The 24,856-nt window shown below is 36.9% G+C and overlaps 1 pseudogene; it reads left to right on the forward strand.

Moving 5' to 3' along the window:
* The first annotated feature begins 2,710 nt into the window (after window positions 1-2,710).
* LOC143658012 (beta-1,4-galactosyltransferase 4 pseudogene) lies at window positions 2,711-3,734 on the forward strand (annotated as a pseudogene).
* The last annotated feature ends 21,122 nt before the right edge of the window (window positions 3,735-24,856 follow it).

Here is a 24,856-nt window from a genome sequence, read left to right on the forward strand (position 1 = left end):
GGAGGTTTGTATATCCTAACCGCCTATGACATTTCTTTAAAAACACAGATACCTGAGCCCAATACCCGAAAGTTTTGATTTAGAATCTTCAAGGGTTGATTCCCAAGTACTTGCATTTTTAAGATCCACAGGTAATCCTAACATGCACCACGGATCATGAACCACTGATGGAGAACAGAATGAACTATGAGTTGTAAGTGTTTTTGGAATCTGACTGTGGAAGATGTCTGGGAAGAGAGTGAAAGGATGACAGGACAACGACAAGTGACCTGCTGGCCAGTAAATAAAACATTACAGAGGAAGAAAGAATAGAACATGACAACTTCAAGAGAAAAGAGTCCCCCCTGCCCCCACCCACCCACTCCCATGATGCCAGATAGAACTTGGCTACTTATAAACCTAAATCAGCAGGCAAATTAAAAATGCCACATAGAATCCAAGGAAGTAGGGCAGACTGCAGCATGAGCATTAACAAAACAGATCACAGAATTAAGAAAAACCAGAGTAAAAACTTCCTACTGAGTAAAACAAATGTAATTGGACAGCAGCAACTTGTTGGCAACAGAATGGAGAAGTACTTATTAGCTTCATGTGCCAGACACTGATTGAATGTTGAATGTTGAGAGCTTTGTTGATTAAATTTATTAATATAATTCTGTGCCAGTAATATTTATAAGAATTTTGTTTAGGGAAAGAGCAGCACTTAATTTAGAGATTTACAGCTATAAAGCATACTGAACAAAAAAGATTTATATAAAAACCTTAATCCTTCAAGCCAACAACAGGCTGTGTGGTAGCAACATTTATATCCTCCAGGAATATATATGGTATTATATGGAAAGGGCAACCCAGGTGCTTTCTGCTCCCCCTGAAAAACATCAGAGTCACAAGATGTAGCTTGTAAAAAAACCTAAATTATTTTAGTTTAATTCAACACAGATTCTGAAGTATTAAACAACTAAGACGGATATTGTAGAGGTGTTTATGATTCTCACTTTCTGGAATTTTATAATACTTCATAGATCTCTCCTACACTCATGAATCTCCAAGTGTAATTAAAAAATAGAAAAGGATGTCCTTGTCTGCATCTGAAACTATTTATTGAGTATGTTTGCAGTGGTTTGGAGCTATGTGCCCCAGAAAAACATGTCCTTAAACATAATACATTCCTGTAGGCGTGAACTCTCATAAATAGGACATTTAGATAAGTTTACTTCAGTTAAGGTGTGGTCTAGCTGCGAATCAGAATGTGTCTTAATCCTATTACTGAAGGCCAGATAGGGAAGGTCACCAAAAGAGAGGAAAGCTAGAGGGGGCAGCCAAAAGCTGAACATGACAGAATCTGGAGAAGAAGGCAGAAGCCAGGGGAGGCTGCCACTTGCTTTACCATGTGACAGAAAGGCCAAGGAACAAGGATCACTGAAAGCCAGCCCTAGAAGGCGAGTCTTCTGGAAGGAAACATCACCTTGATGATGTCTTGATTTTGGACTTCTCCTAGTCCCAAAACTGTGAGCCAATAAATCCCCATTGTTTAAGCTAACCCATTGCATGGGGTTTGATTTAGCAACCAGGGAACTAAAGCATTGTCTTAAGTGTTAGCATAATCTTAGGCATTCACTATAAAAGTAGCAAAACACATGGCCCTTGTCCCCAATGATTTTACATTTTAATTGAGAAGATGAGGACAACACATTTGGAAGAACAGCAACAAATGAAAGACAATGTATATGGTGTTTCTTCCATTCTGAGATATCACTAAATACAGCTCACATCAATTTCTTAATAAAACACAATTTGGTGGGGGCGGTGGAGGGAAAGAAGCATATTAATTTTCCATAGCAATTTTGAGATGCTAAAATTTTCAGTGAAAAGACAAATCAAAATGAGAAATCAGAATCAAAATTGCCCTTCAAAATCTGGCTCACATTTAGCATTGCCCGACTTACATACTGGGTGTTCCCTGGAACTTGACTTACCTTTTTTATGTGAAAATCTGGTTCCACAAGTAGGCTCTAAGCCTCCAGAGGGAATAATGGTGTTTCAGATTGGTAGTTCTCAAACTTTGTGACAAATGAGACTCACCTGGAGAGGTCTTTTGTTTCAGCACCCAGGCCACATTCCAACTAAATCAGAATTTCCAGGGCATGGGACCCAAACTTCAGTAGTTTGTAATGCTTTCTGAGCAATTCCAGTGTGGAGACAAGGTAGAGAAACTTTTATACCCTTTCCTATCACCGATCTCTAATAACATATTTTCTCAGTAAGTATTTATTGTTGATATTTTTGAAGGATTCTGGGTGGAGTTTTAATTATCCTATATCTCATCCTTTTTCCTTTTGGAGTTTCTAATTGAGAAAACTGAATACACAAAGGACAATAGCCAAATGGAAAATAACGTACCTATTTCTGAAAAGCAAAGCAATATAGCTCTTCATGAAAGGTTCATAAATAAAAGCTGGAATGGAAATTTCAGTGTAAGCTTGGAGGACCATTTGGTTCTTGTTCTGGATTTATATTGCTATGTAATAAGCCATTACAAAACTTAAATGCTTACGGCTTGTGGTGGCAGCATCTGGATCACTGAAATATAACTACTGAGCAAAAGCAGGCATTGCATCTACAGTTGCCATCAAGTTTGCAATCAGACTGGAACAGTTGAAGAAACTTTCTAGCATGCAGTGAGATACACATAACTCACATAATAAAATACATGATCTTCAACTTGACTTTCCACCTTTGCTGCAAATTCCAATCACTGTTGTTTTTTTACCTTATGCCTAACGATGTTCAAGTGGGCCACCAATACCTACTTTGGAGATTCTGTTCAGGAGATTCCTAATGCAAAAAAAATACTATAGCTTAATGAGGCCACAGTTTTGGGGAAGGAAGAAATTCTAACTAATGTAGCATCTGTGAAAAAAAGCAGAACTTGAAAACTGCTGGGTTTTGTCTCCATAACTCACAGGTCTGAGCAAGCTCAATCTCAAACCAGATTTCACTTTGAAAGAACTATAAGGAGAAAATCACAATGTGCTTTACAATGAGTCACCATCCATTTTCTACACCAGAACAGAAACACCTGATACACCTGCTAGAACATGTTCACGCATTCTTGCATAGGTAGCAGCTGGAGTATGGCAGCTACATCATCTTCAAGGCTGGGACTAAAAAGCTTATTCAAGGAGGAGAATTGGGACTGCTTCATTTTCCACACTTTTCAAGTATGAGGACACATCAGAAGAACCTTATGGTTAACAGGAGCAGCACTGGGTACAGGTTAAACCACAATGAATATTTGGGCCTGTGACTGCCCTAACCAGAGAGCAATTTTTCAAGGTAAGTGGATTCTCTAACAACTACTGGGGATGGGGAGAAGGCAATGGCTTCAGACTCAGGGTTGAGCTCCACAGAATGAAAATATTACAGCCAATGCCTGAGGTGGGTAAACGCACAATAATCTTCTACCCTGAAGACAGAGGTAATGAGGTGAATCTAGAACAGCTCTTATAGGAGGTTTCACGAGTCCAGAAAACAGATGGGTTGACTAGTTGTCCTTATAAATTACTGTCTGTAGAACACAATCCTTTATATAGCAGTATCAAAGTGAATTTCTGGTCTGATCCATGACCGTGGGTATTTTGGTGACATTCGGAAAAACTAAATATTTAATTGCAATAATTTTGACCTAGAGACTTTCCCTCTGTAGCACACATCAAGAACTTGTTACAGGTAATTATTGGGCTGAATTTTTCATTCTTGTATTTCCTTAGCAGGGTTCCTAGTGATATGGAATGTAAAACAATAGTAGTGAGAGCTTTTGTTTTGATTATGAGGGTTAAATATTGTAGTATAGATACTTGAAGGACTAAATATAAAAGGACTACTGAAAAGACATAATGAAAGCTGCTTGAGAACTCTGCCTGAAGAAGATTTATTTAAGTTTGAAGTGATAAAAGGTCATAGGAAATAACAATGCTAAATGTCTCCAAGAATCAGAATAGTTCCTGTCCAATGTATGAAGATTTATTTCTGTTACTCATTTACCCTGCATGGTCCCTCTGTGAAGAGGCAGATCCCAAGTGAGAAGAAGCCCACAGAAGAGGAGAGTAAAGGTGAATAGTCAAGATGTAGTGAACGTGGAAAAGAAAAAGTGGCAAGAGGACAGACAGTTAGATGCAGAAGCAACTGAGATGATGGTGGCTGCTGCTCCTACGTTTTGCAGTGGATGCAGATATGCCCAGCAGAGAACACATAATCTACTAGCTTTTAAAGCATTTTGGTAAAATGATTTTGTATATGTAGGATATGAATGAATAGCTTACAAATCATATAATAACTAATAATCTGAAGTACCTCTGTAGTAAAATATGAAAAAGCAAAAACAACAATAACAACAAATAACCCTTAAAGGCTTAAAATGGCAGCAGTCAATTTTTTGCTTAATTAAGTACAATTTGGGCACAGTCCAGCTGGGACAGCATGTCACTGTTCCATGCAGCATCATCTTGGGCTAGAAGATCCACTTCCAAGTTGGTTGAGTCACGTGACTGGCAAGTTGGTATTGGCTGTTGCCTGGAAGCTCAGCTAGGGTGATTGGTCCTGGGAAACTCACTTCCTCTCCCTGTAGGCATCTCCATGGAGGCTGCCTGAGCTTCATTATGGTGAGGTAGCTGGGTTTCAAAGTGAATAGTCTAAGAGATAAGAAGTGGAGGATGACGATCTCTTAAAGAGTGGGCCTGGTGACTTTGTCACTTCCACCACATTCTATCAGTCAAGCTATTGGAATTTGGGCAATCAAATTAGCCACCTCTCCCTACTTGGTGGTGCATTCCCTAAAAAGGGGCAATAGAATGTGATCTACCAGAGAATGGGGCATTTTAGTTTGTTCCTTTTCTATTTCTCCCAGGAGTAACAAAAATAACAAGAACAGGGTCTGTCAAGAGAACTTGAAGGTGGTTCAAACAGACGGTTATATAAGAGATTGGCAGACGGGTTCAGGATAGAAGAAAAAAAAAAGGCATGGAGACTGACAGAATTTTAACATGGGTAAGCCAATTCCCCACTAGGTGTGTGTCTGAGGGATGTGACTCCCCAGTAATGTACTAGAAGAAGACTGAGAATTTAATCAAGATGAAGATTAGTGCTTGCTCATCGATTACCTCATGCCCCAAAAGAGGATTTAATGCAGAAGAATGACAGATAGAGGATTATATACAAAGAAAGAGAAAGTAAGGGAAGAAAGAAAAGAGAAAGACTGTTAACCATGAGGTTCTTCCGATGTGTCCTCACACTTGAAAAGTGTGGAAAATGAAGCAGTCCCAATTTTCCTCCTTGAATAAACTGTTTAGTGCCAGCCTTGAAGATGATGTAGCTGCCATACTCCAGCTGCTAAGGTAAGTTAAATTTAAAATAATTAACTTTAAGAATAACCAGAAACATTAAGGAAATAAAAGACTTTCGTAATTCCAAAGTCAAATTCAAAATTAATCTGTGCAGCACTATTCTGTCATTAGAAGAATAACAAGTGACCAGAAGCAACGTATTATTAAATTCTTAACAAATTACCATGTACTTCAAGGATCCTGCTGTGATACAAGAGGCCTTATTTCACATGAAATATAACTGACCTCAATGAATTTCCATCATTCACACCTTATTATTTTTGTGATCAACCCCATTAGTCTATATTGTTCAAGCTTAGTTACCCTCCCAATTTTTTCATTATTTTCTTATTTATTGCAATGCATTATAAGTTCATCCCTCCCTCCACTCTAAATTCTATAACTCTATATAACTCAATATGATAGGACTATTTTATGTCTAATGTTAATCATACTTTTTTGGAAGTAAGAAGAAACTAAAATGTCCCTTGTTATGGAACATTCCACAAGGAAAGACAATAAAGTACAGTACTGGAAGGCATGGCTATGGAGGCACAGCACTTAAACTCCAGTACCATTCTGCCATTTGTTAGAGTTACCTTGGGAAAGTTATGTTTTCTCCTCAGAATTCTCTTTTCTTAATCAGACATAGGGTATTAATAATACTTGTCTATGTATTACACTTGTTTTTTTTTTAAATTAAGAATCATGTGAATTTTTTGGAATAAAAAAAGCATTTCATTAAAGTTCTTGGAACCCAAAGGAATAGTTAATATATATTTCAATAATACAGTTTACTCAAAATAAAAGAAGTTGTAGGTTTACATAAAAATCATTCAGAAAATGTGGAGGGTCCCACATACCCTCCCCACCACCACATGCACAATTTTTCCTATGAACACTTTGTATAAGTGTGGTATATATTTTTTACCATTGCTGAAATCATATAATTATAATTATAATATTAACTATAATCCAAAGTTTACAATAAGGTTCACTGTTCATGATGTAAATTTTTTAAAAATTTTATTCTAGTAATATAGAGACAACCTAACAGTTCTCCCTTTTAGCCATATTCAAATACATAATTCAGTAGTGTCAATTAAATTGACAATGTTTTACTACCATCACTACCATCCATTACCAAAACTTTTCCATCACCAATATAGAAACTCTTTACCAATTAAGCATTCATTCCCCATTCCCTTTCCCCACCCTAGCCCCTGATAAACTATATTCCAGTTTCTGACTCTTTGAATTTACTTATTCTAATTATTTCATGTCAATGAGATGGTACAAGATTTGTCCTTTTGTGTCTGGATTGTTTCACTCAATATAATGTCTTCAAGATTCACCCATGTTGTCACATTTATCAGAACTTGGGTCCTTTTTATGGCTGAATAATATTTTATTGTATATATACAATGGAATATATATATATATATATATATATATATATATCATATTTTGTTTGTCGATCTATTAATGGACACTTGGGTTTCTTACATACTTTGGAAATTGTGAATAATGCCACCATGAATTTCAGTGTGCAAATATCTGTTCCAGTTCCTGCTTTCAATTCTTTAGGTATATACCTAGAAGTGGGATTGCCAGGTCATATGGTAATTCTGCACTTAACTTTCTGAGAAACCACCAATCAGTGATCCACAGTGGCTGCACCATTTTACATGCCCAAATAATGTTCCTACTTCTCCATATCCTCTCCAACACTTCTTATTTTTTGTTTATTTTAATAGTAGCCATTGTGATGGGTATGAAATGGATCTCATATTTCTCTAATGGCCAGTGATTTTGAGCATATTTGCATGTGCATTTTGGCCATCAATATATCTTCTTTTGAGAAATATCTATTCAAGTATTTTGCCAATTTGCTAAATACATTGTCTTTTTGTTGTTGGGTTATAATATTTCATTATGTATTCTGGATATTAAACCCTTACAGGATATGTGGCTTCCAAATATTTTCTCCCATGCCATAGGTTGTCTTTTTATCTTCATTGTAAAGTCCTTTTATGCATGAAAAGTTTTTTATTTTGCTGAAGTTCCATTTAGCTATTTCTTATTTTGTTGCTCATGCTTTAAGTGCAAAGTCTAAGAAACCATTAGCTAACACAAGGTACTGAAGATGATTTCCTATATTTTCTTCTAGGAATTTCATAGTTTTAGATGTTATATTTAGGTCTTTGATCCATTTTGAGTTAATTTTTAATACAGTGTGAGATAGGGGTCCTCTTTCACTATTTTGCATGTGGTTGTCCAGTTTTCCTAGCACCATTTGTTGACTATTCTTTCTCAATTGAGTGAACTTGACATCCTCGTAAAAAATCATTAGCCATGTATGTGATGGTTAATTTCTGACCGAATACTATTCCATTGATCTGTATGTCTGTCCTTGTTCCAGTACCATGTGGTTTTGATTATTGAGTTTTGTAATCACTTGTAAAATCAGGAAGTATGAGTCCTCAAACTTTGTTCTTTTTCAAGATGGTTTTAGCTATTCAGGGCTACTTGCCCTCCCATATATCTTTATGACTGTCTTTTCTATTTCTATAAATGAAGCTGTTGGAATTTTTATTCAGATTGCATTGAATCTATAAATCACTGTGTGTAGAATTGGCATCCTAACAAGTCCATGAATACAGAATATCCTTCCATTTATTTGGGTCATTGATTTCTTTCAGAAATGTTTTGTATTTTTTCTGTATATAAGCTCTTTATACCTTTGCTTAGATTATTCTTAAATATTTGATACTTTTAGTTGCTATTGTAAATGTAATATTTCTCTTGGTTTCTTCTTCCAATTGTTCATTACAAGTAATAGAAACATTACTGATTCCTGGATTTTGATCTTGTACCCTGCAATTTTGCTGAATTCATTTATTAGTTCCAGATTTTTCAGGATTTTCTGTATACACAAATATGTCATCTGCAAATATGGCAAGACTTACTTATTCTTTTCCAATTTGGATGCCTTTTATTTGTTTTTCTTCCATAACTGCTCTGACTAGAACTTCCAGTACAATGTTGAATAATTTGGCATCTTTATCCTGTTTCTGATCTTAGAGGGAAAGCTGCCACTCTTTCATCATTGAGTATGATGTTAGCTTTGGGTTTTTCATAGGTGCCCTTTATCATGTTGAGGAAGTTACCTCCTACTTCTAGTTTTCTAAGTAAAACCAACTAAATGAGGCTATTTAAAACTTCTTGGGAAAGCTGATGGAATGAAGTGAGTAACAAAGTTTCCCATCTCTAATACCAACAAATTGAACAACAAATAATAGAATCTAGCCTCACCACAAAAAATTCATTAGTAGCAACCAAAAATGAAATGGACACAATTTAATGACACAAAATTCAAAGGTCAAAATTTATTACAAGCTGAATTTGGAGAATGATCTGGATACGTATCCCCAAGGGGCCATGTGATTGTTCAACGAAACTCTTGAGAGCAAAGCTCAGTTCTCCCACAAATGGTTCTCCCTATCTCCAAACCCTCCAAACCTCAAGCCATAGAAAAGCAGCTGAAACACAATATCCAACCCTGAAATTCTAGTTCAGAAACAATACAAACAGAATTAAGAAAAAAAGTCCAAGATAATTTACCAATACTATATCAGAACAAAATAGAAATTCCAGTTAGGGTCAGACAATTAAATAGGAGATAAATGAAAGGAATCACCATGAGAATCATTCAAGCAGACTAGATACACAAAAAAGTAAAAATAAGAGGAAAGAAGGAATGAAGAAACAGAGGAAGGGAGTAAAGGGGAAAGGGGATGGAGGGAGAAGAAAACAGGAAAGGAAGGAGAGAGAGTGGAAGGGAAGAAAGATATCAAGGTCCAAGGCCATAATCTCTAGCTGATACTTAATTGTCTTCACATCAGATTCAGATGTGGTACCTCTTGACTGAGAGGACCAAGAACTAAAAGGACAAGTTTCCTGCCCTTCCTCACACCCAATGTGCAGTGGTGGAACGAGAATGAGATAACCACAGTAAACACTCCCATTCAGAAAGAGGAAGGATGAAGACACATAACAAACTGGTCCATCACAATCCTGAAATCATGCTGGAAAGATATTGTGAGGGGTCCAGAACCAGGAGTGGGGACTATTCAGTCATTTAGCTCTGATTCTGCAACCTTGGAAGAGCAGCTCAATTGGTCCATTGATCTTAGCTGCACCCTCTGGAAGGGTCTTCCTTTTCAATTAAACTACCTTGTTATATCTCAAGAGGACATTGAACCATATATCCTCCTTGTGGTTGATAGTCCTTTCGGCAATCTTAAAGATTTAAACTATTAGGATTTGGGAGTCACCCTGTTTTGCAGCATAACTTATTCTAAGCTGATTAGTACAGAAATCTAAAACAACAGTGGTTTAAATAAGACAGAACTGTATTTTCTCTACAACACAGTAATCCAGAAGCACATAGTTTGGAGATGATATGTCAACCCTACTCCACAAGAGCAGACATAGACTTAGGCTTCTACTAACTTGTCATTCTGCCATCCCTAAAGCATTGACCTCATCTTCACAATCCCTGACTCACCACTACATCATATTCCATTTACAGAATGTAATAAAGGAAGAAAAAGCAAGCAAACAAACAAAGAAAAAAGCCTTTTATTTAAAGACACTCCTGGAAGTGGAATGCATCACTTCTTCTCACATCCTATTGGCCAGAACTCAGTTACATGGCCATACCTATTTGCAAGGATATATGGATATATGGATTTTATTCTGGGTACCCATATGCCCAAGCAAAAAATCAAGGGTTCAAAAATCAAAGGGAAAAAAGGAATCAAATTTACTGTAGAAAAATGGGGGAGACCTACTAGAGACAACTAGCAATGTATACTATAAAGCCACATCCCACTCTACCAACTCAGACTCTCAGATCAGAAACTGAATCTGTCATCAGTTCATTGTTTTCTAGTAATGATTCAGCATGCCTCTAGACTCTATCTTCTGTCATAATTTACACCAGGTATGCAATGGCCTCAGGTAGCCTCAAGTCAATGGGACTAGCATTAGGCCTTCAGGGAAAGGCAGGAAGGAAGAAAGAAAGCCTCCTAATTAGGGAATCATGGGAGCTGAGGCATGGAGGTTTATTGCAAACAGGATTCCCTGGAAATCAGATTCTGACAGAGATCTACATGAAGATGGTTTCTTGGGACTTGCTCTTTGTATTAACACCTGTGAAAGCATGAAGACAGAGGATTAAGCAGAGGGAGCAGTTGAGCTTCAATACAGTTGCTGCAAGGATTTAGCCAGTCCTACAGGGAGCTCTGGCACTGCAATGGCTCTTCAAAGTTTCCCAATTTGAGCAATAAGATCAAATCCTTTGTTTTCGGTGCCCCAAAGGACCAGTAATTAAAAGTAGGATGCTAGGGCCAGGCAGCTCTTCTCAGCTAAGAGTAATTCCTGAAGAGGGACCCTGCCAGGAGTCATCAGCAAACAACACTTTTGGTGGTCGAGGAGGACCTGGATGGTACACCACAGATATCCTCTACAAAGGAGACACAAATGCAAATTAGTCAACCATCTTTGAGGAGATAAATATGAACAGAGTGAAAATTTGTGCAGAGTAATGGTAGCAAATTTATGGGATCTTTCAATATGTCCCCCACTGGGATTAAAAATTAAAGTCCAAATACTTAGCCTGATCACCAAAACTCTTCAGACTTCAGCACCAACTTATCTTCCAGTCTTATTTCCCTTGACTCCTTTATGTACACTGCATAGGCAAACCAAAATAAATCACCTGATAAGTTATTAGAGTTGCGAGTGTATTTCTTATTGAGAACGTAATAACAAAAGTAACAGCAGAGTCTTTAGGACATTTCTGCATGTGATATTAAGGATCTAAAGGAAAAGTCTGGAAGGTTCTCTACCCCAGATTCAGCAGGGTAAAGTTGCATGTTTAGAGTGTTTGAGAAGAGTAGACTGCTCTAAAGCTCTATAGTAGTAAGTCTCATAGAGAGTGATTTGCCCCCTAGGGAATATTTGTCAATGTCTGGTGACATCTTTTATTGTCACAACTAGGATTAGGAGTTGCGGAGAGGCTGCTAAACATCTTATAATGCAAAGGACAACAAGAATTATCCTGCCTAAAATGTTAATAATGCCAACATCGGGAAATTCTGCTCTTTAGTTAGGTCTATGGCCCCAAGGAATGACATCAAAGAAATATGGAGATGCAGAGTTAGAAAAAAAACATTTCTTATCATTACAGTGGGAGGGTAGTATGCTATTGGCTTAGAGCCCAACAGAATAAAAGGGCAGGACTGCACCTGCCTCCATTTCCTCAGCCCCCACACTCTACCCACGCTCTTTCCCATGTGTCCCCATAGGCTCACTTGGATCCTGAAGAGAGTGGTGCCGAGAAGCCAGATGGCTTTGCCTCTCAGCCTCTGCTTGTCCACTCCTATCTAGACTCATTAACACAACAGAAATAATCATAATTGCCATGCTTATTTTCAACTTGAAAATAAAGATTCCTTGATTGAACAGGGCATCCTTACTGCAAAAAGTAAATAAATAAATAAAAAGAATGGAAACACTTGAAATATCCCCAAACATTAAGTCCTTGGCAGTGAGTGCTTCAATTCCATGTCAGGGAGCCCGAGCTTGGCCTGGAGGGGAAATGCAACAGAGCATGCTATCGAAATAACTAGGTCAATTGTCAGCTTCTTCTTGGAAAGCTTTCTGCTCTTTTTCTCCCCTCCCTGCTAGGCCATCAGCCTGTCTGTGCCAGCCACCCTCATTTCAAATAACTGGCTCTCTCACCCAACAATCCAAAGCCCAGAGGCCCCTGGGATTGAACAAATTGCCCACCCACCTTGAATCAAAGAATACAGTCCTGCTCCTTCAATTTGGGCATCTGGAATCGGTGACACCTACAGTGTATAAGCACTAGACCACCTGGCAGAGAATGAAATTTTATGTGACACCTGCTGACACTCTGGGCTTAGTCCACTGGCTCCATGAGAGCATGCCATAAGATCCCAGGAACAGCTAAGTTCCACGCTGCACATAAAGACATAGTTTCAGACTTATGTCAGTGGAAAAGACATGATTTATCAGGCATGTACAAAAGCAAACAATGAAATTGAAAATAAGCCCAAAGTATCAGGTCTGAGAAATCCAAAAACTCTAGGAAAAACCATATGTGATGCAAGATTCTTTCAAGCAGACCTGCCCAGAACATAGCACCTAGCATTTGGATAAGAATGTGGTGTGAATAAAGACATCTATTATAGACGTTCTCACATCTATTCAGATATTTATTTACAAATCATTCCCTACCCCTAAACATCAAGCAGCTCAAGGGATGGAACTTATTTTATTCATCTTGCAAGATGCGGCAAAATGCCTCATATGTACGAGGTGCTAAATAAATTGATTTATCAACTGACTTTTCTTGCAGTTTTTCTGTTTGTTTGCCAAGATTACCCTCAAACATTCTCCCAAAGGCTCCTGTCTCACATAGGTCCACTCTTCCTGGCCCCAGGAACTTGGCTGCTCCACACACACAGTGCATGAAACAGGTCTGCTCTTCCCCACCTGGGAATTACCTGTTTCTACATCAGCAGCCACCACTCAGACAAATTATACGGGGCTTGTGTCCTAGTGAATGGCAACCACCTCCTACCCCCAGCTTCACCTTTAAAAATAATTTTCCTTTAATTTTTTTTGTACTAATATATATCACAACACTTCCTGGTTAACCACCCCACCTTCACTTTTACCAATGATGTTTTGACGACAATTTTCTCTATCTTTATTCTCTTACTCACTGGTGAATATCTAAAGCTGCTATGTTCAAATATTTCCAAACTCTTTCTAATATAGTGCCCACAGATAGTAGATGCTTATAAACACTTATTGAATATATACTGGGTTTATTAAAGAGATAACACTTTCCCAGCATCATAGGATCATACCATTAATGTCATTAATAAAATTGTATTTTTGTATTAATTTATATGCCAGGCAAGCACATAGTGAGTCCCACTCAAATTCTTCCCAACAAGATAAACAAATAAAGGGATAAGCCACATTGAAAATCACAGCCTTGTTTTCAGTAACAATCTTCTGAACCATAGACATTGCTGGACTAAAGAAAAATAATTGTTTAGTTCTAAATGAAGCATTGGAGTGCTAATTTTTCACAATAGGTCAAACGTTAAAGAAAAATTATATCTTGAACTTGACATGTAATTTGTCAGGGATTACTTTTTAAGTAAATGAGGTTTTAGAGTTTCTCTGTTAGAAGTGAGAGCTTGGAGAAGGTTTAAGCAGGTATTGCAAAGACCTAGAGGATGAGAGAACAGCATGGAATCAGCATAGCAAAGGAACCCAGTGGCTGAAGCATCAAAGAAGATAAGAGGCAAGTTGGAATAGTAAGTTGGGAGAGAACAAATGCAACATCACAGCCAAGTACATAAAGCAACATGAGTAATGCCTATAAAATGGGAGTGTTAGACGAGGTGGTCTCTAATATTCCATCATTCTACAAATATGTGGACACCATTTCCAGTTCTGCTCCATGTTCTTCTCCTAAGACACTTGTCTCCTTTTGTTTGCTCCAGAAATATTTGCCACAATAGAATATGGTCATGACTCAGAGAATAATCGTTTTGAAACAAACCTAAAGTTCTCAGAATATGAGAAGTTATTAGAAAATTGCATCTAGAAACCTACAATGAAAACTTTAGGACCTAATTTTTAAAAAATACATGATGTATATAGTGAGAAAAATTATAGAAATTATAAAAACATCATTTCTCTCAAGAAAACTGTAATGGAATTTTTTAATCACTACATAGTGATAAATAATAACAAAGGGAAATGGAACAAACATTTATTGAATTCTAAATCCATCTCACACAATGTTGAGTCCAAATCATGACTGTCTTCTATTATACCCTGACTTTGAAGTAGGCATATCTCGAGGAAATTACGTGCCAGCTATTTTACTGGATGTTTTATGTGAGTGACAACATGTAAACTTCCAAATATTTCATCATAAGAACTGTTTAATATTTCATTATAAGAAATGACCAAATGTACATAGGCAATCTGCATTGTTGTTGCACATTTAGGTTTTAAATCTAGTCTGACATTTTTAAATGTTACTATTACTATTTTATTAATAAAGACCATTTTATTAATATACACTTTTAAATTTCAGATTCAAAAGCTGCTTGTTTGCTACAATAATTGCAGCTAACATAACTGACATTCTCTACCAGGCACTGTCCCAGGTATTTTACCTGTATTATTACACTGAATCCCCCATGGGAACCCTATCAAGTATGCACTATTTTTATCCCCACTTTACAGATTAGGAAACTGAGGCTTAGAGAGTTCAGGATCTTGCTTCAAGTCACAGAGTTGGCATGTGCCAGGATTGGAACCAAGATTGAAATCTGTCAGTCAGCAGAACTCAAGTTTTAAACCAGGAGAGTATGATTTTCCTATTAGGAAATTGCACTTACTCATCTGAACAACCCTGAGAACTGGGACTTGTTATTGTCAAATAGAAAATAAGAAAACTGAAACTTAACAAAATTGTATGACTGTGCTAAGAAATCAAATCTACCTAGTGATGAAAACAGATCGGAATACTATGCTATGACTTGACTTGGTAGAGAGTTTGATACATTTATTTATTGGTTTCACAGAAAACATTTGGTTTATTTTTTGCTTTATTTTTAAGTTTTCTGGTTTTCTTTTTTTCTCTTTTATTAGGTTTTCTTTGCTTTGAAATACTCTAAGATATAAAAGGTAAGCATCTTATTTTTAATTTTGCAATTGGAAATCTTAAATTTTTCCATCTTTGGCCCCACATTCTACTTTTTAGAATCAAGGATAGATGAGTATCTTTTTTTAATTTTCTCTTTTATAAGGCATGGGGGGTTCTTTTACCCACCAATACCTGCTCCTTCAGTACTTACTTCCCAATCTTCATTATTGTAATCTGAGAGGTTCTGATCTAGATTATGTTTCTATGTTATTATGTATTGATTTATAATCACACTTTTTTCTTAATAATAAAGATGTAATATATTAAGTTCATTGAAATAAAATATGTTTTGGGGTTGCACACTTTTTCATAAACTGTATTCTAACACAAATATTCAGTTATATAAGCAAATTTACAACAGTCATTCAGATTTTAAACCAGTTCCAGCTAGTTGTTAATTAATTTAAGCTAGTTCCAGTTACACAACAGTTGTCTTTTATCATAGCAACCTGGATTCTTAAGCTCTTAATCTTCATTTTTCAAGCAGTCCTACTGCAACTCAAGTTCTGAGGCCACCTAATATTTATGCCATTGTAGATTCCTTGTTATTCTGGCTAGATGCTTATAAGATAATTTTTCTTCATCATCCAGTTCAATATTTTTGCCTGGATGTGTTTTAATGCAATTCTCTTTTCAATTATTTTCCCAGGTTCGTACTGGTGTATTTTAATATACCTAAACTAGACTTTCCAGCTCATATTACATTTATGTTCTTGTATCATTTCAGCATTCCTCTAAGCGACACAATTTATTCATTTGTTGAATCTTTATTCTTTATCCTCCATTTACATTATCTCTTTTCTCATCATTTTTGTCAATTTATATTTTATTTCTACATCCTAGGGGAGTGTGTCTTCACTGATTTGATTTTCTACAATACAAAATTGACATGTTTTTTGCCTTCATTGTAGACTTTAATCCTATTTAATTTTTAATGTACTTGAGATCCTTTTTAATATTATCTATTCCCCTTTTCATTTCAAACTCTTGTCTTTTCATCAGAACTTTTTTCCCTCTTTTATAATTTTCTGCTGCTATTCAATAGAAGTTATGCCTCCTTGCATCTTATTGAGAATATCAATTTATTGATAGCTTATCCTAAATCTCACAGTAGATAATTTTTAGAGGCATGGTCTTGCTCAAAGTCTTTAGGGGTCTGTTCTTGTCCCTTGTTCTATGGATTTTCCCATTTGTTCCATGTTAGCTGTGGGTTTTATTTCCCTTCTTCTCTTTGTCCTTGATGAGGAAACACTGCTTGTCCTTGACCCAGCCCCCTGTTCACTAAACCGGTGGTTGTATCACAGTCTATTTGTGAGTTTCTTGCCACCACTCGCCCACAGCAGGGCTCCCTGCCTTCCTGATGTCATGTTCCCTTCACACCATCTTCCTGGTTCTCTGAACCAATGAAAGTAAGATTGCATTTACAGAATGCACTGCCGAGTCCTTTTACCTATTTGCTATCATTAGCACTTTCTTCCTGGAGGCCCTGTCTCCCAGGATGCCCTTGACCTCCACCAGACACCATGAACTTCCCTGCCATTAGCTTTTGACAGTGGCCTTCTCTAGCCTTTCAAAAAAAAGTTGATGAGGCAAGGGGAAGGGGAAGCTTCTCTAGCTGCCTTAAAATGAGCATGCTTACACTAGTAGTGGTCCTGAAACTTTAACTGTATTAGTATCACCTGAAGGTGATTTGGGCCCCCCCACCCCATCCCCAGAATTCATGGTTTATTAATAACAACTACATGAATTACTTACTAATAATAAATATTATTTCCCACCCTTTGGAGGAGCCAAAGATTGGGGAGACTAGTGTAGAGATTCTATTCCTAATTTCTTCTCTCCCAAAACACACCAATACCACAATGGCTATTATAGAGGATCCAAAATTTGCTTTCTAACAAATTCCAAGTGATGTTGATATTGCTGGTCTGGGCACCACACTTTGAGACCCACTGCAGGAGAGGAATGGATGTCCTTTTCTGTAACTTACCAGACTCAAAGCAGGGAGTGGTGAGAATGGAGAATGTCTTTCTCTTTCCAAGCAGGGTCAATATCATTACATCAGATTGAACAGTCTTTCTCTGGTCAGAAGAGATTAAAAAGTTCTAGCATCAATTTATCTGTCAGTCTTGATTTTCAGTAGTTATTAGTGATATTTTACTGAGAAAGGGTATTGTGAAGGCAGCTAGTAAGTACCATTTTGAATCAGAAGTTTGTAGACATCATTTTTTAAAAACAACATAAAATTCCTTCAGATAGATGTTCCAATATTACTTAATCATCCTCCTAGTGATATAATCTTAGGCTATTGGCATTTTTTTTCCATATTAATATGTAAAGCCACATTGGACACCTTTATAAATGAAGTCATTTCTGTGTTTTTAGAATATTTCCTTAGGTCGATTTTGAAAAGAATGATTGCATGGCCCCTTTCATTGCTACAAATATGAATTACCAAGCTGTTTTCGCAAAAGCATATCGCAGCAATCAATGCAGAGTGTTCTCACAGGGGAAAATACTACTTTGTTCATTTAATAATATAAAAATTCATTATCATTTTAATTCTCTTTTCTTAGATGTTTTTGTCAGAGAATGAGCCTCCCCACACCCTGCATGCTCCCACCTTCCCTACCATCAGGTGCACGCTGAGATGAGGATGACAGAAGGGGTTGTGGTAATGCGATTCTCACAGGAAAAGATATCAGACCTTCTTTAATCATAATACTATACAGAAGATACCTTGACAGCAAGCTCATTTTGGCCTTTTTTATATTGTATTTTGGGAATATAGAGAATGAAGACCTAATCTTCCCCACCCAACTTCATCCCACTCCCAGTATCCAAAGTCCTGTGACATTTCCAAAGGCAGAACTGGATCTAGACCCATGATCAAAAACTTTCACCAGAGTCTAGACAGAAACCTCTGAGACAGAAGATGAAGAAGCAGGTGAGAGGGGGTAGGGAGAAAAGATATTTTAAAAGACCAAGGGATTGTGGAAATAGGGGAAGAACCTAGTGAGATCCTTGATTATCTGTGAAAAAGTGGACAAATGGAATGCCCTGAGATTAGGAAACTCAAACCTACCCTTTGGAGGAACCAAGGAGTGGGGAGACTAGAGTATAGATCCTATTCCTGAATTCTTCTCTTCACAAACACACCAACTACCACAATGGATACTATAGAGCAGTGGTTTACAACCCTGGCTACAATTCAAATCATCTAGCGAGCTTTTAAAAAAATGCCAATGCCCAGACGAAAAATTGGGCACAAATACTATTTTAAAATATGCCAGATATTTATGTGAAGCCATGCTTTAGAGCTAGTGATGAGGACTTTGGGAGAGACCGTTTCAAATGAACTGTTTGATTTTTCTCTGTGTGTGTTAAGTCCCTGACCAGTTAATGGTAAGACCATTTGGGCCCAAACTGCACTACTGTCTTCTACAATAAAGAGTGTAGTGTTGCGAGATAGGTAGTAAGTTTGAACATTTCTCCACAAGTCATCCCTCATTCAGTTGGTTAATAGAGTCATATCTATAAATCAGGTTAGTCTCTACTTACTCTCTGAGTCCACCCAGCTCAGAACTGATTGCTGGTCATTTTTAAAGTGCTATGGACCATGGTTTATGGACAAATTCTAAATACAGTATTGCTGTCTCTTTTGCTCTACCACATGCTGGATTGTGCATTTAATGGTGTGTAAATAGAGAGCTGAATGGTAAATGCTAACTCATAGAAGCAAACCCCTTTTGTTTTCTTCCTCTCAACACTTGCACTAGCATGTCTCCAAATAATAGCAAAGCTCATATGATGGATTGGAGAATACATGCTTCACTAATAAACACAATTTTTCCATTTAAAATTTTAAGTAATTTTTAAAAAATATTTTTATTTAAGAAAACAAACAGTATACCTAGAACCACCAAAAAATGGATATCTCAGTTAGCTTATCCATAGGCATATTTAAATAAAGTATCCAAATAATCATTGTAAAACCTGTGTTTGCACAGTAAGTTTCATAAACCAATTTAAAATTAAGGCAACAAGGAAAAAAATCTACAAATTCAGATACCAAAGTTTCTTAAATTCTAAATATTGAACACTAACTTAAATACCACTTGGTCAGCTGTCAAAACTGTGAATGTACACAAAATATCAAGTAGAAAGTTATTACAATATCAAAATTACTATAGTAATGACCTATGTTACTGAACATTTTCTGATTTCAGGAAAATATAAGGACACAAATGTTTTCAAACTAACATGAAAATCTTTTCCACCTAAAACAGATATCTTAGCTTATCTGTATGCATATTTAAATAAAATATATAAATAATCATTGTAAAGTCTGTTTGTACAATATGTTTCATAAACTAATTTAAAATTAAACAAGCAAGGTAAAAATCTACACAGATATCAGAGCTTCTCAAATTCTAAATATTAAGTACTATCTTAAATATCATTTAATTAACTATCAAAACTGTGCACTTTCTCAAAATACCAACTAGGAAGTTATTACAACTGTCAACTTTGCTATAGTAATGACCTATGTTACTAAACATTTTCAAATTTTTTATTTCAGGAATCTATATTATCTAATATTACTATAGCTGTCTTTTGTTTTTTTGTTGTTTTTTTTTACTTTTTTATTGTAAAATATGACATATATACAAAACAAAGAAAGAAAAAAAGCAATGATTTTCAAAGTACACTTCAACGAGCAGCTATAGAACAGGTCCCAGGGTTTGTCATGGGCTACGATACCATCATCTCAGATTTTTCCTTCTAGCTGTTCCAAACACTGGAGACCAGAAGGAATATTAATATAGTGATTCAATAACCATATGCATTTGTTAAATCCCATTTTCTCTGTTATGCCTCCTCCCTCTCCTTTAATCTACTCCCACTCTACTGGGATCCTTGGGGAATGCCCATTCTGACTCTTTCATGCCGAGAAGGGGTATCACACGAAGTACAGGGAGATACAGTCAATCGAAAATCCGGGATTGGCTGGTCCCGCTGGGTCCCAGATTTAACTGACCTAGGAACCCTCAGGGAATTACATGTTCCAGAAAGGCAAACCTAGTGTATGCAACCTCTACAGAGGCTCAGTTTGAGCCCCAGGTTCTCTTAAGAGACTACAGGAGAGATGTTAATTGGGGGTTAGCAAACTATAACCATCAGCACTGTCTAATTGCCTATTTTCTATTAGCCATAGCATGCATTTTCAGTTTTCCACCTATATCCCTCTACTTTTCAAAATGCCAGAAGGACCCCCTAAATGACCCTTAAAAATGCACTAAAACCATCAAAGAGCATGCATGTAGAATAACTCCTACAAATCAATATGAACAAAAGATACAATCCAATAGAAAAAATGGGCAAAAAGACTTAAACATGTACTTCGCAGAAGAATTTTCCATATAACATATGGATAGATGCTCAATTTTGTTAGTTAGCAGGGTAATGAAACCTTCAAAAGCCATGAGATACTTATACACATCAACAAGAAGGACTAAGATGAAATATACAGACAAACCCAAGTATTGACAACTTGCTTCTCATACATTGCTGGTGGGTGTAAATTGGTAAAAACACTGCAAAACTGCTGGAAAGATGAAGATACATATCCATATAGGACCCAGAATTATGTATCTCTATGACCCATCAATTCCAGTCCTAGCATTGCCACACATAAATTTTACTCCAGACATTAACAAGAATATCCTGGGCAATACTATTCAAAATAGCCAAAATCTGGAAATGATATAGACATCCATCAAGAGTATGATAGATGAATGTATTATGATATTTTCATACAAAGGAATACTAACACAATGATAATGAACTATCTATAAACTACACATAGCATCAGTGTGCTGGTTTAAATTTGTGGACCCCAGAAAAGCCGTGTCCTTTAATCCTCATTCAGTATTGCTGGGTGGGAGCTTTTTTTAATTCTCCATGGAGATGTGACCCATCCAATTGTGGGTGGTAACTTCTGATTAGATGATTTCCATGGAGGTATGTCTCTACACATTCAAGGTGGAGTTGCTTACTGGAGCCCTTTAAGAGGGCATAATTTTGGAAAGAGCTACAGAGCCCATGCAGCCAGAGAACTTTGGAGATGAAGAAGTAAAATGCTGCCAGGGGAGCTTCATGAAACAAGAAGAAAGTAAGCAGATGCTGCCATGTTCACCATGTGCCTTTCCAGTTGAGAGAGAAACCCTAAACGTCATTAGCCTTCTTGACCCAAGGTATTTTTCCCTGGATGCCTTAGATCGGATATTTCTATAGTCTTACTTTAGTTGGGACATTTTCACAGCCTTAGAACTGTGAACTTGCAACTTCATAAATTCCCCCTTTTAAAAGCCATTCTGTTTCTTGGATAGTGCATTTCAGCAGCTAGCATCTAGAACAATGGGTAAATCTTTCAAACAGAATAACGAGTGAGTAAAGCCAGATACAATATATAAGAAACTGTATGATTTCAGTAATATCTGGTTCAAAACAGGCAAAACTAGTCTATAATGTTAGATGTCAGGATAGGGCTTGCTCCTGGGAAACAGGGTGGGGACCAGTGACTGGGAGAGGGTAAGGGGGATTTCTGAGGTATGGCAATGTTCTATGCATTGATATGGGGCAGTTACATTAATGGGTTCACTTTATGATAATCAAGCTGTACAGTCATGATTGGCATATTTTATGTATATTATTCTGCAATGAAAGGTTCATTTTAAAAATGTAATGGAGTTTAGGAACATTTTTCATAATTGTAAAGTTATTAAAAGTTAATTTACTTACAGTAGGGAGAGTGATACTCTCGAGTTATCGAAGATAACTAAAATATCTTTCAGTTATGAAACTGAAGTCCTTATTATTTTAGTTAACAAGAACACATTAATGCCAAATATTAATGTATTTAAACAACCCTGACAAGTAGGTATTAGTGTTGTCCTTACATCACAGGTGATAATCTAAAGACTAGAGATGCAAAATAATTTGCCCCGGCCATGCATGGTCAGGTTTTTAATCCAGGTGGGCTGGCTCAGGAAGGCAGGTGAGGAGCATTATCTCAATTACTTCGCCAATGGTTCTCAAACTTTTAGGGGAGAACTTCAAATGCTTTAAAAATGAAAGAAGAACCCGAAGAGCTTTTATTTATACAGGTAATATTCATCAATATTTACCATAAAAATTAAAACAAAAAAAATTAAATCTAAGATAACACAACTGCAATTCCATTAGTCCTCAAAGTAATGATGTTCTCACACATCACGTAACTTTCAGAAAATTCCACTGTGCCTGTGTGAAGGAATGAGAGTGAAAAGCTGTTATTATGAAAATGGTTTTAATCTCACATACTCTAGGAGAGGTCTTTGAGAGCCATTGTACTATATTATGCTGCCTCTCTGTCACTTAGTGGAAAGGAAGTTGACATCTAATGATCAGGAAGATTCCCCACGCTGTTTATCTAATACCACAGTCTGAAGTTAAGCCCAGAGTTTAGGCATGCGGGACAGAATCAGAAAATCTGAACTTGAACTTTAATACCACCTCTTGCTAGCAAGGTAATCTTGGGAGAAGTCATCCTTTATGCCTGGCCCTATATCCCTTGAAGATGATGGCTCTAAGAAACTTTCCTTTTGGCTCTTTGCTGAAACTCATTCAACTCTCTTACTAAAAAAGTTAAGTTACCATCTCAATATTGGAAACCCTAGGGTCTCTAGTTATTTCAAGCAGTATAATGAGATTTTCTAAACATGTCTATTTCACTTTATTTTTTAATACATAACTGTATACACTAAGCCTAATTAGAAAGATATGTGTTCGTGGCAATGAGATAATGCCTGATATTATAAACCAAATTAACATTGAAAAGTCCTTGGGAATTATTTGTTCATATCAGGAGTCAGCAAACTTTTTTGGTAAAGGACCGAACGGTAAATTTTTTTAGGCTTTGTGAGTCTAAAGTTGTCTGTGTTGCAACTGCTCCACTCAGCCATGGTACAAACTAGCCATAGACAATATGTTAATGAATAGGCACAGCTTTGTTCTTACAAAACTTGCAATGAGCTGCATTTGGCCCATAGTCCCTAGCTTGCTGACCCCTGATGTCAAAGGCGATACCAAAAGAGAAATGATTTTTAAAAATAATAATAATGTTCTATCTCTCAACTCAGGCTTATCTTGAAACAACCCAGGAAAAATATGCAGACAATTGAATTCAATCTAACTTGGGGCTCAGATGCTGGAGGGCTTTTCTCCTAGCCCTGGACTAATTAGGAACTTGTTTCTCGTTGATCTATCTCATGACAACTTCACAAGGATGAAGCACTAGTATTCCCATTCATCTTCAAGTTTTATCACAGCTGTGCCATTTCTGTCAGCAAAACTGGGGGTTGTCAGCATTTTCATTATAGTGCCAACATTTCAGGAGGTTATAAATCTGCTGAAGATAGCTTGAGCTAAAACTTGGCATGACAGCTTCTAGACCAATACTTTTCTCAAGGTTGAGCAAGCTGGTTCAACAAAAAGTGAGTTCATACTGAAAGCAAAGCCAAAATGTTATCTTTTTAAAGTTCACAACAACTTTTGGTTCTGATGATTCTCATACAGTTCAATTTAACAAGTATTTATTAAATTCCTACAGTTAAGTAGTGTCTGTTATTTTATCTACCTCACTTCGCTTCCTTGGGGAAACTCCACCTCCCCCCAGTTCATGTAACTCTACTGGGGCTGACGTTCAAGGGGGCTTGCCTTCTCTTTCCCTAATGTGATTCATATGATCCACATGAGCCAATTAGAGTAACCCATATTCCTAGACACAACATTGGTCTAGGGACAGTTTGAGGCAGTTTTCTTTTATATGTTGCTATGGTTGCTGGGAACAAGAGAATCTTTCTGCCTCTTTGTTATTTATAAAGTAGCACATAATCCTGGAGTCTGTGTAAGTGATGAATTTGGGGGACCTGTGGTAGTTTAGAACTGTATGTACCCAAGAAAAACAGGTTCTTTAACTTAATCCATTCCTCTGGGTATGAAACCATTATAAGTAGGACCTGTTAATGAGGTTACTAAGTTAAAAGTTGTGGCCCACTTCATCGGAATTGGCCTTAATCCTATTACTGGAGTCCTTTATAAGCAGAATTAAATTCTGACAAACTAAAGACCAGCGAACACTGCAGTCAGCCTCAGAATGCCACAGTTTTCAGGGAGAATGCATCCCCTTCATGATACCTTGATTCAGACTCTCTTTTAGCCTAAAACCATGAGCAAATAAATCCCCATTCATTTGTTTAAGCTGAACTATTGCATGATATTTGCTTGAACAGCCAAGGAAACCAAAACAGGATCCATGGGACATCCAGGTGGCAATATCCAGTAGGCAATTGGACTTGAAAGTTTGATAACCCAAGAAGAGTTGAGGCTGCAGCTATAGATTGGGAGCCATTAGTATGTAGATGGTGATTAAAACAATGGTCTACATGGAGTCATCCTCTCAACCATTGATAGTTTATACATTATTTGAGATTAAGAACCTATGACCGTGTCTCAGGTATCTATAACTCCAATGCATAATTTAAAAAAGAAGCATTAGGCAGGCAACGGTGACTCAGTGGCAGAGTTCTCGCATGCCATG

This window comes from Tamandua tetradactyla, chromosome 15 (assembly GCF_023851605.1).
Source record: "Tamandua tetradactyla isolate mTamTet1 chromosome 15, mTamTet1.pri, whole genome shotgun sequence".
Taxonomy (NCBI): Eukaryota; Metazoa; Chordata; class Mammalia; order Pilosa; family Myrmecophagidae; genus Tamandua; species Tamandua tetradactyla.